The sequence below is a fragment of the Ammospiza nelsoni genome, chromosome 31 (genome assembly GCF_027579445.1).
Source record: "Ammospiza nelsoni isolate bAmmNel1 chromosome 31, bAmmNel1.pri, whole genome shotgun sequence".
Classification (NCBI taxonomy): Eukaryota; Metazoa; Chordata; class Aves; order Passeriformes; family Passerellidae; genus Ammospiza; species Ammospiza nelsoni.
The window spans coordinates 3,443,349-3,455,815 of record NC_080663.1 but is presented as its reverse complement, the minus strand read 5'-3'; the positions used below and the strand labels follow the sequence as shown (position 1 = coordinate 3,455,815).

The window sequence follows — 12,467 nt, the reverse complement described above, 5'->3', positions numbered from 1 at the left end:
TATTCTTCTTCTTGGGGACCAGTCCTCCACGAGTGGGAGACTAAACTCTAACAGGCCTCTACACCAATGCATTTTCCTTTTCTTTGCAGTCTTTTCTTCTCCATCCAGACAAACTTTATGATTGACAGATCCTGCCTTGGGAGAACAACAAGGGGTGAGGACCTTGGGTGTTGTGAGAAAGGAGCCTCACGCTTTAGAATTTTTAGAATTTTAATAAGGGATAACTAGAGACACATGAATAACAGCACTGATGCTTGGTGATGGCCTGAGGCACACCTGTTAACCACAGCAACTCTTCTTATCTCCTTTTCCCCCTACATTGGTCAAATACATATTCATAATCATTATAGTAATTCAAACATTTCTTTTAACTTGTTTACATGTTCCAGGAATTCTTTAGGTTGGTTTGATCCCCAACTCGCCTTTTTAGAGTACGTGCAGGAATCGTGGATTGCTGTTTTGAGGGTTGTGTGTCACTCCCTCACAAGGGCCCCTGTTCTGTGGTTTCAGCAGGTGACAGTTATTGACAGTGGAAGGGTCAGTGGCAGGGCTCCTCATCACATCCCTTCCTTAAATGTTATCTGACCATGCAGATGGTTTTAGCCATTTCCGCAGGTCCTTTAAATGAACATTAGCTATTTCACAAATATCTCTGAGTCATTCTCATTATTGTCAATTAGTTAGAAAAATAAAAGCATTAGTTATTATTTCACAACTACAGCTACTTCTGCAAAAGTTAACATTATAATGGACAACATCTGGCATCCACTTTAATATTTTGCAAAAGCCAAAACTATAATGTATGTTTTTCACACTGTTCGCAAATTAAAATATCATCCATAAATGATGGTCTGAGGATATGAGCTACACAGGGGCCAGGGCGTTGGCCACAAAAACCTGACAAATTATGCTATAGCAAAAGCAGTTAAAAGTGATTACAAACTGCACTGCATCAAGATTGTTGTAATTAAGAATACTTTGCAGAAGTCAATACATAATAGCAAAAGCCAACACTACCCAGTTATTTATAACAAACCCAGGGCAGGTTTTTCCCTTGCATGGAGCACTTGGGCCTTCCCCGGGCCCCTTCTGCCCTCGTGCAGAGCCGGTGGCATTTTCCAGCACACCCAGTTTGTAACCGAGAGCCGGGTGCAGCCCAGAAGGCTCCAAGCGCCTCCTTCCAGGCTGACTCTGCAGGGGCCGAGGCTGCTCTGGGCTCTGCCAGGGCTCTGCTGGGGCTCAGCTCTGGGCCAGGCTGGGCCCGCTCTCCCCTCACATTGCTCCGGGCAGCTGAGGCACAGCGGGACAAGGAAGGGACACGGCAAGGCAGTTGAGGGTTAAGAGAGTTTTTATTTAAAAAACTACCATAACAAACAGGCTGTCATAAGAACCATAACAAACAGGCTGTCCTAACTACCCTAACCAACTAGCAGTGCTAACTACCATAACCAACTAACAGTGCTAACTACAATAACTACCTAGTTGACCTAACTACTGTAACAAGAAGCTGCCCTCAAGTGCTTCATCTCCTCTGCTGCTCCCTCAGTTGCTTCGCTGCAGTGATCAGAGGTGTCAGGCTGGAGAGAGGCTTGGCTGATGATAAAAATGGGTGCTGCCCAAAGGATAAAGAGGAAAGAAACGAACTGTTACTTTCCAGAGTCAAGTTCCTCACAGGCTCTGTTGCAACAGGACAAAGGGAAATGGTTTGAAACTCAGGAGAGGGAAGCAGGCTCAGATTAGATCTAAGGAAGAATTTTTTAACCAGCAGAGTGGGGAAACAGTGACAGAAGGTTCCCAGAGATGTGGGAGGTGCCTCCTCCCTGGAAACATCCAAGCTCAGGTCAGGCAGGGCTCTGGGTCCCCTGAGCTGCTTGAAGCTGCTCGCTGTGGGGCACCAGGCCCAGGTGAGCTCCAAAGGAGCCTGCCAAGCCACAGCAGGTGAGGATTCTGCTTGCTCTGCGTGTGGAACGCAGCCAGACTGGACACTGTCGGAGGGGGCCCCACAAGAAAACCCCTCCCTGGTGCTGCTGCTTCCCCTGCAGCCCCTGGCCCTCACCTGCAGCAGCTCCTGGGCAGCCCAGCGCCGCTCCTCATCTGTCTCCAGGCTGCACTCGAGGCAGTCCCGCAGCAGAGCCGACAGGCGCCGGGGCTCCTGCAGCTGCGGGGTCCCGTTCTGCCGGATCAGAGCGCGAGCCTGCAGGGAAAGCAAACTCAGCGCTCTGCCAGCTCCCTTCACACCCACACGGGCTCACATCCACCCCGGGGCCTCAGCCCCAGCTCCAGGGGCACTTTCCTCCCTGCCAGAGATGCTGCTCAGAGCTCATTTTGCTATGCCAACCAAAAAACCCAAACCCTGGGGCTGCCGCAGCCACTGCAACATCCAAATGATCTCGCCTTGAGAGCCAGTTTCACTGGCTGACTTTGTTCGTTGGAAGCTCCGTCAGAAATATCGTGTTATTTCAGAGGATTCTTACATCAAGTGCATCTCTGCAGTGCCACTGACACTCAAGTAGATGCATTCCTGATGCCCCGTCGCAAAAACTGCCAGGCAAGAAACAGGAGGTTTGTGTTGCTGAAAGCTCAGGATTGGTGACAAAGAGAAAGTAGCTTGGACTAGGAAAGAAATATGTTAGACTCTAAAGGGGATGTTAAGCAATCATCTTCAGGTTTTAGACAACTTTTCCAGTGAGACGAATCAGGGGGGTGATCATCTTGCAAAACCTCTTTTAGAAACTCCTTCAGAAAACTTGTTGGGATTTGTGGGTGGGATTTGGGGATGGTTTGGGGTTTTCTTGCAACATTAGAGTTACTGCATTCCTTCACATTTTCAGGTCATCCTCACAGCCAGAAGAGCTGCAACAACATAAATCCCAACGCAGATTTTTGCTGGAGACTGCAGAATAATCATCTGTGTTAAGGATGGAGTCCTCTGGGAATTCCCTTCCCCATGTGCAGAAACCTCCAGCTGCTGCTCCCAGTGCAGGGTCCCCCTGTGCTCACAGGCCTTTGCAGCCACTGCAGAATTTGCCTCTTACCATGGCCGCCGTTTCCCTGAAGTAAGGAGGTTCTCCTTCCACCATCTCGATGGTCACAATGCCAAAGGCCCAGATGTCCACCTTGGGGCCATAAGGAGATCTGGTCACAACTTCTGGGGCCATCCAGTGAGCAGTGCCCACCATGGAGCTGCACTGGTCCTGCTCAGGGCTGAGCTGAGCGCAGAGGCCAAAATCAGCTGAGGACAGAAACAAACCCTGTCAAAGGCAGCTGGAATGAGGAAACCAAGCACAAAGAAGGGCCATAGGCAGAGCAAAGGCACTGCTGGCACCCTGCTCCTCTGCTGAGCTCTCTGCAGGGGCAGCCGCTCTCAGCTGGCACCCGGGGCCGGGCAGTGCCCCCAGCAGCCCTTGTGGGGCTCTGGCCCTCCCTGGGAAGCAGCCCCACACCTGCAGCCCGGGAGCGCCGTGCCTGGCCAGGAACACCCACCCAGCCTGACAGAGCCGTCCATGCCCAGGAGGATGTTGGAGCTCTTCAGATCCCTGTGGATCACCCGCTTGGAATGGAGGAAATCCAGGCCCTGCAGACACTGAGAGAGAACAAGAAACATGAGGGCAAAAACCAATGGCCAGAATATATCACACAAGAAAGGACAGTTCAGAATTCTGCCAGCAGCAGCTTTGCTGTGACAGGCCAGGAGTGCAGTGCACACCAGCTCCAGGCAAACGGTTCAAGGCAAAGCTGAGAACAGCAAATCAAATCCAAACCAGACAGAGAGTACCACAACAGCAAGAGAGAGAACAAGAACAGAGTAGAAGTGCAGTGATGCTGGCAGGCCGTTCACTGCAGAGGCTCTTTCTTCTCCAGCTCACAAAAACAACACAGAAACAAAGCCCTGAGCATGGAGCCACTCCTGCTCTCACGCCCTGTTTGGAAGGACCGTCGTGTCCCAGCCATGGAGTGACAAGCAGGATCCCTCACCTCCCGACTGACAGCTGCCATCTCTCCTTCAGCCATGCGTATCTGTCTGACAACGTCCTGCAAAGTTCCTCCATCCATGTATTGCATCACCAGCCAGAGATCTCCATCAACAAGGAAGCTGGAAGAGGAAAGCAATGGCATGGAGATGAAAGTGCAGAGCTCAATTCCCCCATGGAAAAGCCTGGAGTGGAGTTTTGTTTCCAGGTCACTTGTCAATGAGGACAGAATCAGATGGTGAGACATTGCTGCCAGGCTGCACAGCCCTTGGAACCTGCACAGTCTAAAGGAGAAGGAGACACCTGTGAGAAAGGAGAGGCCTTAGATGGCAAGCAGGTGAAAAATGCAGTTTAGCAACAGCCCAGATCAACGTGGAACCACAACCCTTGGCCCCAGCTGGTTCAGCTTCTGGACTCATCAGTTCCACCATTCCCTGCAGAACAAGGCAACACAACTCCCAGGGTTATCCAGGGGAGGAGGCTGTGCAGCACTTGGGACAAAAGCAGTCAGAAAACCTTTCAGAAAGTCCCTTCAGAAACAGGCAAGGCCAGTAAAAAATGGGCAAATGAGGCATTTCTGGAAACAAGAACCTGATCTTCCTGGCATCTGTAGCAATGGAAAAGGGCTGGGAAGAAGAAGCCAAGGGAAATAATTTCTGCTGTGGTTCATCAGCACTTGTTAGAAGACACAGCAAATGGGGAGGAACTTGAAGGAAAAACCAAAGCAAAGCAACAAAAGCACATGGAGGGAGTGAACTGCCAGGCTGTTGTTTTGGGAAGATGTGGCTGTGTCAGGCATTTTCAAAACAGGCTACAGACTCCGGATGCCAGGAAAGGTTAACGCAGGGCCTGGGCACAGGATAAGAGCTTAAGCACTCTCACCTGTCCAGAAAGTTGACAATGTTGGGGTTCTTCTTGTCCTTCAGGAGCAGGATCTCATTCAGAGCTCGTTCCCTGTTCTGCTCTCTGAGACTCATTTTCTTGATGGCCACCTGAAGGGACATTGCAGCCTTTAACTGCAGGAGTCTGTGCCAGGAGGCCACAGCAAACACGGAGCGAGTCTTTCTGGAGCAACGGAGCCGGGCTGGGCCCAACTGCCTTGGGATGGGACACCAGAGCTCAGCAAGGGCCATTCCCACAGCCCATTGCTCTGCCAGCTGGGGGCTGCTTACAGGACACATGGCCAGAGACATTTGGCCTTGCAAGCTCTGCAGAAATGGTCCCGCAGCTGTCAGCCTCAAAGCTCTAACAGCATTCTCTGCACCTACAGTCTTCTCAAATGGCCTCAACACTCATTATTATTATTATTATTCAAACAGATGTTGCAAGCAGGAGGTAATTCTGGTTCTGTGAAAACAGAGCAAAACAGCCAGAAACCCTTTAGCAATTCTATGGGATTTGGTCATGATTTCAGATCCAACTGCTCTGTTTGGGATTGCACAACAAAGCAAACACGCACAGCCATTGCTCAGGTGATCCCTGTCACAGGCTGTCACTGACACCAGACCCAAACACAACTGCAGGATTTAGGAGAGAGCTTTGCTTTGACATCCATCTTCTCATTTCTCTCCCTCTCCTTCTGTGAACAGCTGAAGTAGGACTAAAACCCCAAACTGAGCCCAAGCAGGATCTCTCCCTAATTAGGGCTTGAAGTTCCCTTTGAAGATAAAAGGCAGGATGGAAAAACTGCTAAATAATGTTCCTGTCTGAGGCTGGGATGAAGATAAACTGGACCTCAGTCTCCAGCAGCTGATGCATTCACACTTTTAGATATGAAGACCAAGCCAGGGCGTCCTTCACTGACAGACACCGCTGCCCTCCTTCCATTCCTTTGGCACTTGAGAAGGACCAAGTCTGTCCCAGCTGTGCTCTGCAGGCTGACACTGCTCTGCCTTCAGAGCAGCCTGAGCAGGAAAGCTCTGCTGGCCCCCAGAGCTGCAGCCACAGCTCCCAGCAGAGGGGAAAGCCCTGCAGAGCTGCTGGCCGTGCTGGGCGTGTTGGCACTGACCTCTCCTCCAGTGGCCCTGTCGAGTCCTTTGTAAACGGTTCCGAATGCCCTGGACACAAAGGAGCAGAGAAGAAAGAAGCAGCGCTTTAGGCCCTGGCAGTGAAAGCCAGCCCAGACAGGAGATCTCTGCTGCCTGCAGCGTTCACAAACACCTGGGTGCATCGACCCTTCCAACAGCAGCACAGCAGCCACCAGCCCTCTGCCATGCAAGGTGTGCAAGAGGAAACTGAGACCCAACACGAAGGAACTGGGCTGGAGCAAATCCCAAATGTCCACCCTGAATTGCTTTAGCTCAAAACCTGAGGTGAGAAATGGGTGTCTAAAGAAGTGGAAAAGAATGCATTTCATCCTTTTCCATTTCCTGCCTAAGACCTGCAGGATCCACAAGGGCCCTGCCATCAGGCAGGTGATGCATTTTACCCCAGAGTGCATCAGCTCTGTGTCTGTTACTGAATGTATGGGGTCTGCTACCTGTGCTAGAATAGAGCACTTATTAGTTCATCTCTGGTTTCTGTTTCTAAACCATTAGGTTGATAATCCTGACCAGTGGATATTTTTTGAAGCAAATTATTTGAAAGAAATATTCTTGAGAACTGTTTTCTGACAGTCACCAGATGGTGAGTTGCTCTTTTAGGCAATCCAGTTCCAGGGACAGAAGATCTTCCAGGTCCTGCTCCTTGCTGCAGGCAGGACACTGCCAGCCTCAGGGGCCTTTGATGGTGCCTTCTGACCACAGTTATCAATTCTGATCAGGACTGAGAGACAGCAGGATGGTAGCCCAGTGTCTGAAGGTGCTTTGGGCTCTCCTGACCTCTCACTTGATCCTGCACCAGCACAACCCCCAGCCCTGCCTGTGCAGAAGCAGCTGCTTGTGCACTTACCCTTGGCCAATCTGCTCCACCTCCAGGTATTTCTGGCCAGGCTCCGCCTCGCTCACGGTGTTCCCTGAAAGAAAAAACGTGGAAGACGCTCCCTCCCAGAGTGAGAGCCCGCCTTGCAGCAGAGCCAGAACCAGCCCCACTCCCTGGGGCCGTGAGCCCCTTGGTGTCAGCTGGGGAAGGACAATAAATGGCTCTGTGACATTCAGCTGCAGAACAACCCTGGGTGCAGCTGATGCCCAGACACACACACAGCACCTGCTCGGGCACCCAGGAACAGAGCAGACGTACTCAGCTGCATGAGGCACCACTCCCCTCTCCCCTCTGGCTGCAGGGCTGTGCTGCTGTCAGAATGTTCAGCCCAGGATCCCGCAGCGGAGGGAGCTTCATTGTCCTCTTCCCAAGCAGAGGGAGGTTCTCCAGCCTCTTCCCAAAATGCTGCAGCTTCTCCATCCTCTTCCCAAAATACTGCAGGTTCGCCATCATCTTTCCAAGCCAGGGGATGGTCACTGTCCACTTCCCATGCTGGGAGATGTTCACTCTCCTCTTCCCAAGACACAGGATGTCCTCCATCCTGTGGGAGGAGGATGGGCGATGGGAGATGTCCTCCATCCTCATCCCACTCCGGGAGATGTCCTCCATCCTCATCCCACACTGCGCGTTGTCTGTTGTCCTCATTCCACACTGGGAGATGTTCTCCATCCTCATCCCACTCCGGAAGATGTCCTCCATCCTCATTCCTCTCCAGGAGATGTCCTCCATCCTCATCCCACTCCGGGAGATGTCCTCCATCCTCATTCCTCTCCAGGAGATGTTCTCCATCCTCATCCCACTCCGGAAGATGTCCTCCATCCTCATCCCACTCCGGGAGATGTCCTCCATCCTCATCCCACTCCGGGAGATGTCCGTTGTCCTCGTCCCACACTGGGAGATGTCCTCCATCCTCATCCCACACTGTGAGTTGTCCGTTGTCCTCGTCCCACTCCATGGGAGCTTGGCCATTCTGGTCCCACTCCAGGGCACATCCACCATCCTTGTCCCACACCGGGAGATGCCCCCTGTCCTTGTCCCACCCTGCGGGAGCCTCGCCGTTGCATTCCCACACCGCGGGATGTTTGCCCTCGTCTCCCAGAGCAGCGGGAAGTTCACTGTCATCTCCCAGCACTGAGGGAAGTTCACCATCGTCCCCCAGAGCAGCGGGAAGCTCACTGCTGTCTTCCTCCTCTTTGGCCTCCTCTTTGGAAGCAGAGGGAGCCCCAGGAGGTGCTGGTGCTGCTTTTGTGCCCTGTGGACAGACGGCAGCGTGAGGGATGGGAAGTTCTATCTCAGTTATCACCTTATTTATCCTCAGCTGGACATCCAGCTGCACTGAGCAGAAAATGGGTTTGGAGCTGTTCCAGCTAACAATTGACTAAAGTCGGCACTGCCACTTATTGTTGGGAATTCGATATTCCACCATGGCTAAAGCCAGCAAGCAATCCTCTGCCTGCAAAACCAGACCTGCAGCCCTTCAAAAGCTCTTCAGCAGAAAAGGAGAAAACTGCTGGGGATCCCTTTGCTGCTGCTGCTGCTTCAGGCACTGACAGGAACTTTCCTTCAGCCTCCCAGGCTGGCACTGGGCTGCCACATGCTGAGCTCACAACTTGCTGCACAATTCCAAACACCAAAGGTTCCTTTCCCACTCACCGAAGGAGGAGCTGCTCGGAATGTAGACATGAGGTGCCCTGAAACGGGAGAGGGAACATGAACCAGATGCTGTTAGGAGAAAAACTGCCTGTGGTGGGAAATGCCACAGAGCAAGGCAACCCCGAGAGAGCATTTTGCTTTCACAGCATCCCTCCAGGAGCCACAGTCTCTTCCCACAGCAAGCAAGAGAACAGCACAAAATACTGGGCTGGGTCAGTTCTTGGCTGGAGCAGCAAAGGGAGGGAGTTCCATGCTCTGCTGGCACAGACTCCCTGCTTGAGGGAACAGAACCTCCCAGGGCTCATTGCCGATGCTGTGCACGCCCCACTGGCTGAAGACACCCCCTTTTCCAGCTGCAGCTGCTGGCAGGAGCTCTCCCAAACCAGTGGTGTCTTCATGGCAATTTGGTTCCAAAGTCAACACAGCTCCAGAGGAAGAACAGAAAGCACACAGCAAGCCAAAGCCACAGATGCTGCAGGAAAGGAAAACCTCGACTTACGCGCCAAGTGGGTTAAAAAATATCCCGAATAAGCCACAGAGTACAGAGTGCAAACTGCAGCAGCCACGTGCTGCATCATTTTGGCTGCGCTGCACACGTCTGCAGCCTGCAGCCCTGCAAGCACAGAAGGACACCCGTCAGGGCTGGGCTGGCTGCTGAGAATGCCTCGGGCAGGAGGATCCTCCGGCAACGAGCCCAGAGCCACTCTGGGCACTGAGGCCTCCGTGTCCCACAGCAACGGGAACACCACGGGGACGTGGCGCTGTTCCTGTGACATCCCAGCAGCAGCTCACGCAGAAACCGCCTGGAAGGTTCTCCTGTGTCACAAAGGAGCACAAAGAACCCTCCCAGGGCACAGCCCATGGCCCAAAGGGTGCAAGAGGAACTCGGAAAATGCAGCAAACAAGGACACCCCATAGCCCAGTCTGAACACTGAGGAGGAACAAGGACGCACCAAACCAAAGGAAACGTTACCTTTAGTCACTGATACTTCTGACTAAAAGCAGCAAGCCTTGTTCCATCTGGGATCTTTGTTCTAGTTCTAAAAACAAGCAAGGTTCTCCACTCTAAATACACAGAAGGCAAGAACTGGGGGAGGAGGTGGGGTTAGGAAGGAGGAGGAGGAGGAGGGAGAGAGGAAAAGGAGGAGCAGGAAGAGGAGGAGCAGGTGCAGGAACAGGAGGTTCCAGTGCCCCCTGTGGCCGCGGCTGCGGGACCATCACCCCGTCCTCGTGCTTCAGGTGGGCGGGGAGGGGGAGCTCGTCCCAAATCCACTGGGGCGTCCCTGACAGAGTTTTTTATTGGGATGTGTTTGGAGCTCGCAGATTGTGGAATTGACCCCAAACATCATCTGGTGTCCCTGGGAGGGTTTTTCCTCTGTGTGTGTAGGTTTGGATCTTGCCGGAGCCCAAAGCTGAGCCCCTTGGGGGATCTTTGGGGGCCCAGGTTCCATTGCCCAGTATGGGCAGGGGAGGACATTGGTCCTGGGGACCCCCGGGAGAGCAGAGGAGGGGAACCCCTGGGACCCCCAGAGTGGGGAGAGCAGAGAGGGGCGATCCCAGAGCTGGGGGACCCCGGCAGACTGGAAAGGGAGGGCCTGGATAGGAGGGATCCCTGGGATCCCTGGGATCTCAAAGTAGAGCATCAGGGTAGAAGGGACCCCATGGACCCCCAAAAGCCCCTGGATCATCCCTAAGCCGGACGCTGGAGAAGGGGGAACCCTTGGAATCATTGGGCTGAGTCTTGATATTGTGGAAATTTTCATGGGCACAAGACTCCTGCTGAGTTCCAGAGATGGACCTGGCCAGGAGGAGCCTCTACTCCAAGGCACTCCCACCTTTCCCCCAAATCAGGGTTTGTCATTCTCAAGCTGTGGACAGATGGAGGAGGAGGATAAGCCCCAGAGATCCTACACGTGGAGGGGCTGCAAACCCAGCCCAGGGAGGGGTGAGGAGGAAAGAGCCCCCCTGAGCCAGGAAGGCGGCCAGAGGTCCAGCCAGAGCTCAGAGCTGGTGGAGAAGCCTCATATCAGGGAGAAGCCCCACAAGTGCTTGGAATGTGGGAAGGGTTTCAGCTCCAGCTCCACCCTGATGGAACACCTGAACATCCACACTAGGGAGAGGCCCTGGGTGTGTGGGGAATGTGGGAAGAGCTTCAGTGGGACCTCCGACCTCAGCAAGCACCACAAGATCCACACTGGGGAAGGGCCTTAGGAGTGCTTGGAATGTCAGAAGAGCTTCAGGTGGGATTCAGAGATTGTCACTCACCAGCACTTCCACACCAGGGAGAGGCCCTGCGAGTGTCCCGAGTGTGGGAAGAGCTTCGTGCGCTGCTCCAGCTCCATCCCCCATGGGAGGATCCACGCTGGATGGTCCCCAGTGACCCCCGTTGGGCAGAGCCCTGGTGATCCCTGTTCTGCATGATCTCCATTTTGTGGGGGGAAGGTGTTGGAGAGATTTCTTTCCCTTCTCCTTGTGCTGCTGTGATTTGGTTGGTAATAAATTCCCTCCGTGTGCCCAGGCCGGGTCTGTTGTGCCCGTGCGGGATTTGCTGCGTGATCTCTCCCGGTCCTTGTCCCCACGCAGGATCCCTCGGTTCCATTTTCTGTCCCTGTGCGGCTGCGGGGGCAGGGACAGAGCGGCTCTGGGGGTGCCTGGCATCGGGCCAGCGTCACCGCTCACCACGGGCAGCCCTGAGATGCCGCGCACCTGGGCACGCATTGCTGGGCTCACCTGAACTCCCACCTGAACAGCGCCCCAAGGTTCCCCCTGCCCAAAAAACCCCCAGCCCGGGGCTGCAGCGTCCCGGGAACCCCTCAGCCAATCAAAACACAGCCAAAACGCGCCGCAGCCAATGAGAGCGCGTTGATGAATCATCAGTTGTGTGGCGAAGCCTCTGAGATCGGGACCCCAGAAGCGGCGGCAGCCAATGAGAGCGCGCGGCGCTGCCGAGCCCGCCCTGCTCCGGGCTGGCGCTCCCAGCGCAGCGCGGCTGCTTTGGGGCTGCTGCTCCCTGCCCGGCCCCGGCCATGGGGCGAGGGGCGGCAGCTGGGGCCCTGCTGGCGGCACTGGTGGTGCTGGGAGCCCCCCCGGCTGCGGGCGCGGAGCTCTCGGGTGAGCGGGGGGCGGGACGCGCTGGGACAGGGGGGGAGAAGGGGGAAAAGGGGGCGAAGGGGGGAGCCCGGAATGGAGCGAGAGGAGGAGGGGACCCCCCAAGGGGAGAGCGGGAGGGGCTGAGGGCGGGGGGGGAGGTGAGTTAGGGGTGGGAGACGGTGGGAAAGTGGGGAAAAGGGGAGGGTGGGACCCCAAAACAGGAGCCCAGCGCTTCCCTCCCGGACCCCTCCCGCGCCCCCCGCCGGGGCTGTTTGGGGAGGGGGCGCGTGGGGGGCGCCCAGGCCGGGCCCAGAGCCCAGCGCTTCCGAGTCCGACCTGCCTCGTGTCAGTCCGTTGATGGAGAGGCCTCTTACATCTCTACTTGTCTGTCACAGCGGTTAAGGACGGGCGAGAGGGGTCTTCTCTTGGAGGAGGGACCACCCCGAAGCTCAAAGCAGCCAGGCCGATAGGTGGGGACGACTCCAGAGCTATTGTGCAAAAAGGGCAGGGTGCCCTGCGAGCTCAGTGTAGCATATAGCAAACAACACCTGTGGGAAAACAGTAAGCTAGCAGTACTTTCAGGCCTCAGGCACATGACATTCCCCCCCACTGATTCAGCAAGCAGGGGTTTTAATTTTTCCCTGGTCGCTCTCCATGACAGTCGTGAGGCAGATGAAGGATATTTCAGACAGATTCTCACAGAAGTCTTTGTTATTCTTCTCGAAGTTCATGAATTTAGCCGGGCCTTGGCTGAGCAACAGTCTGTGTCATCAATTAATAACATTTTATGAAACTGATGGCTTCTCCTGTCACTTCTTTGTGTACAAGTCCCTG

General features: G+C 54.4%; 1 pseudogene; it reads right to left on the bottom strand.

The window, feature by feature from the left end:
* Window positions 1–1,486: 1,486 nt before the first annotated feature.
* LOC132085571 (serine/threonine-protein kinase PAK 3-like) lies at window positions 1,487–10,885 on the bottom strand (annotated as a pseudogene).
* Between the last annotated feature and the right edge of the window lie 1,582 nt (window positions 10,886–12,467).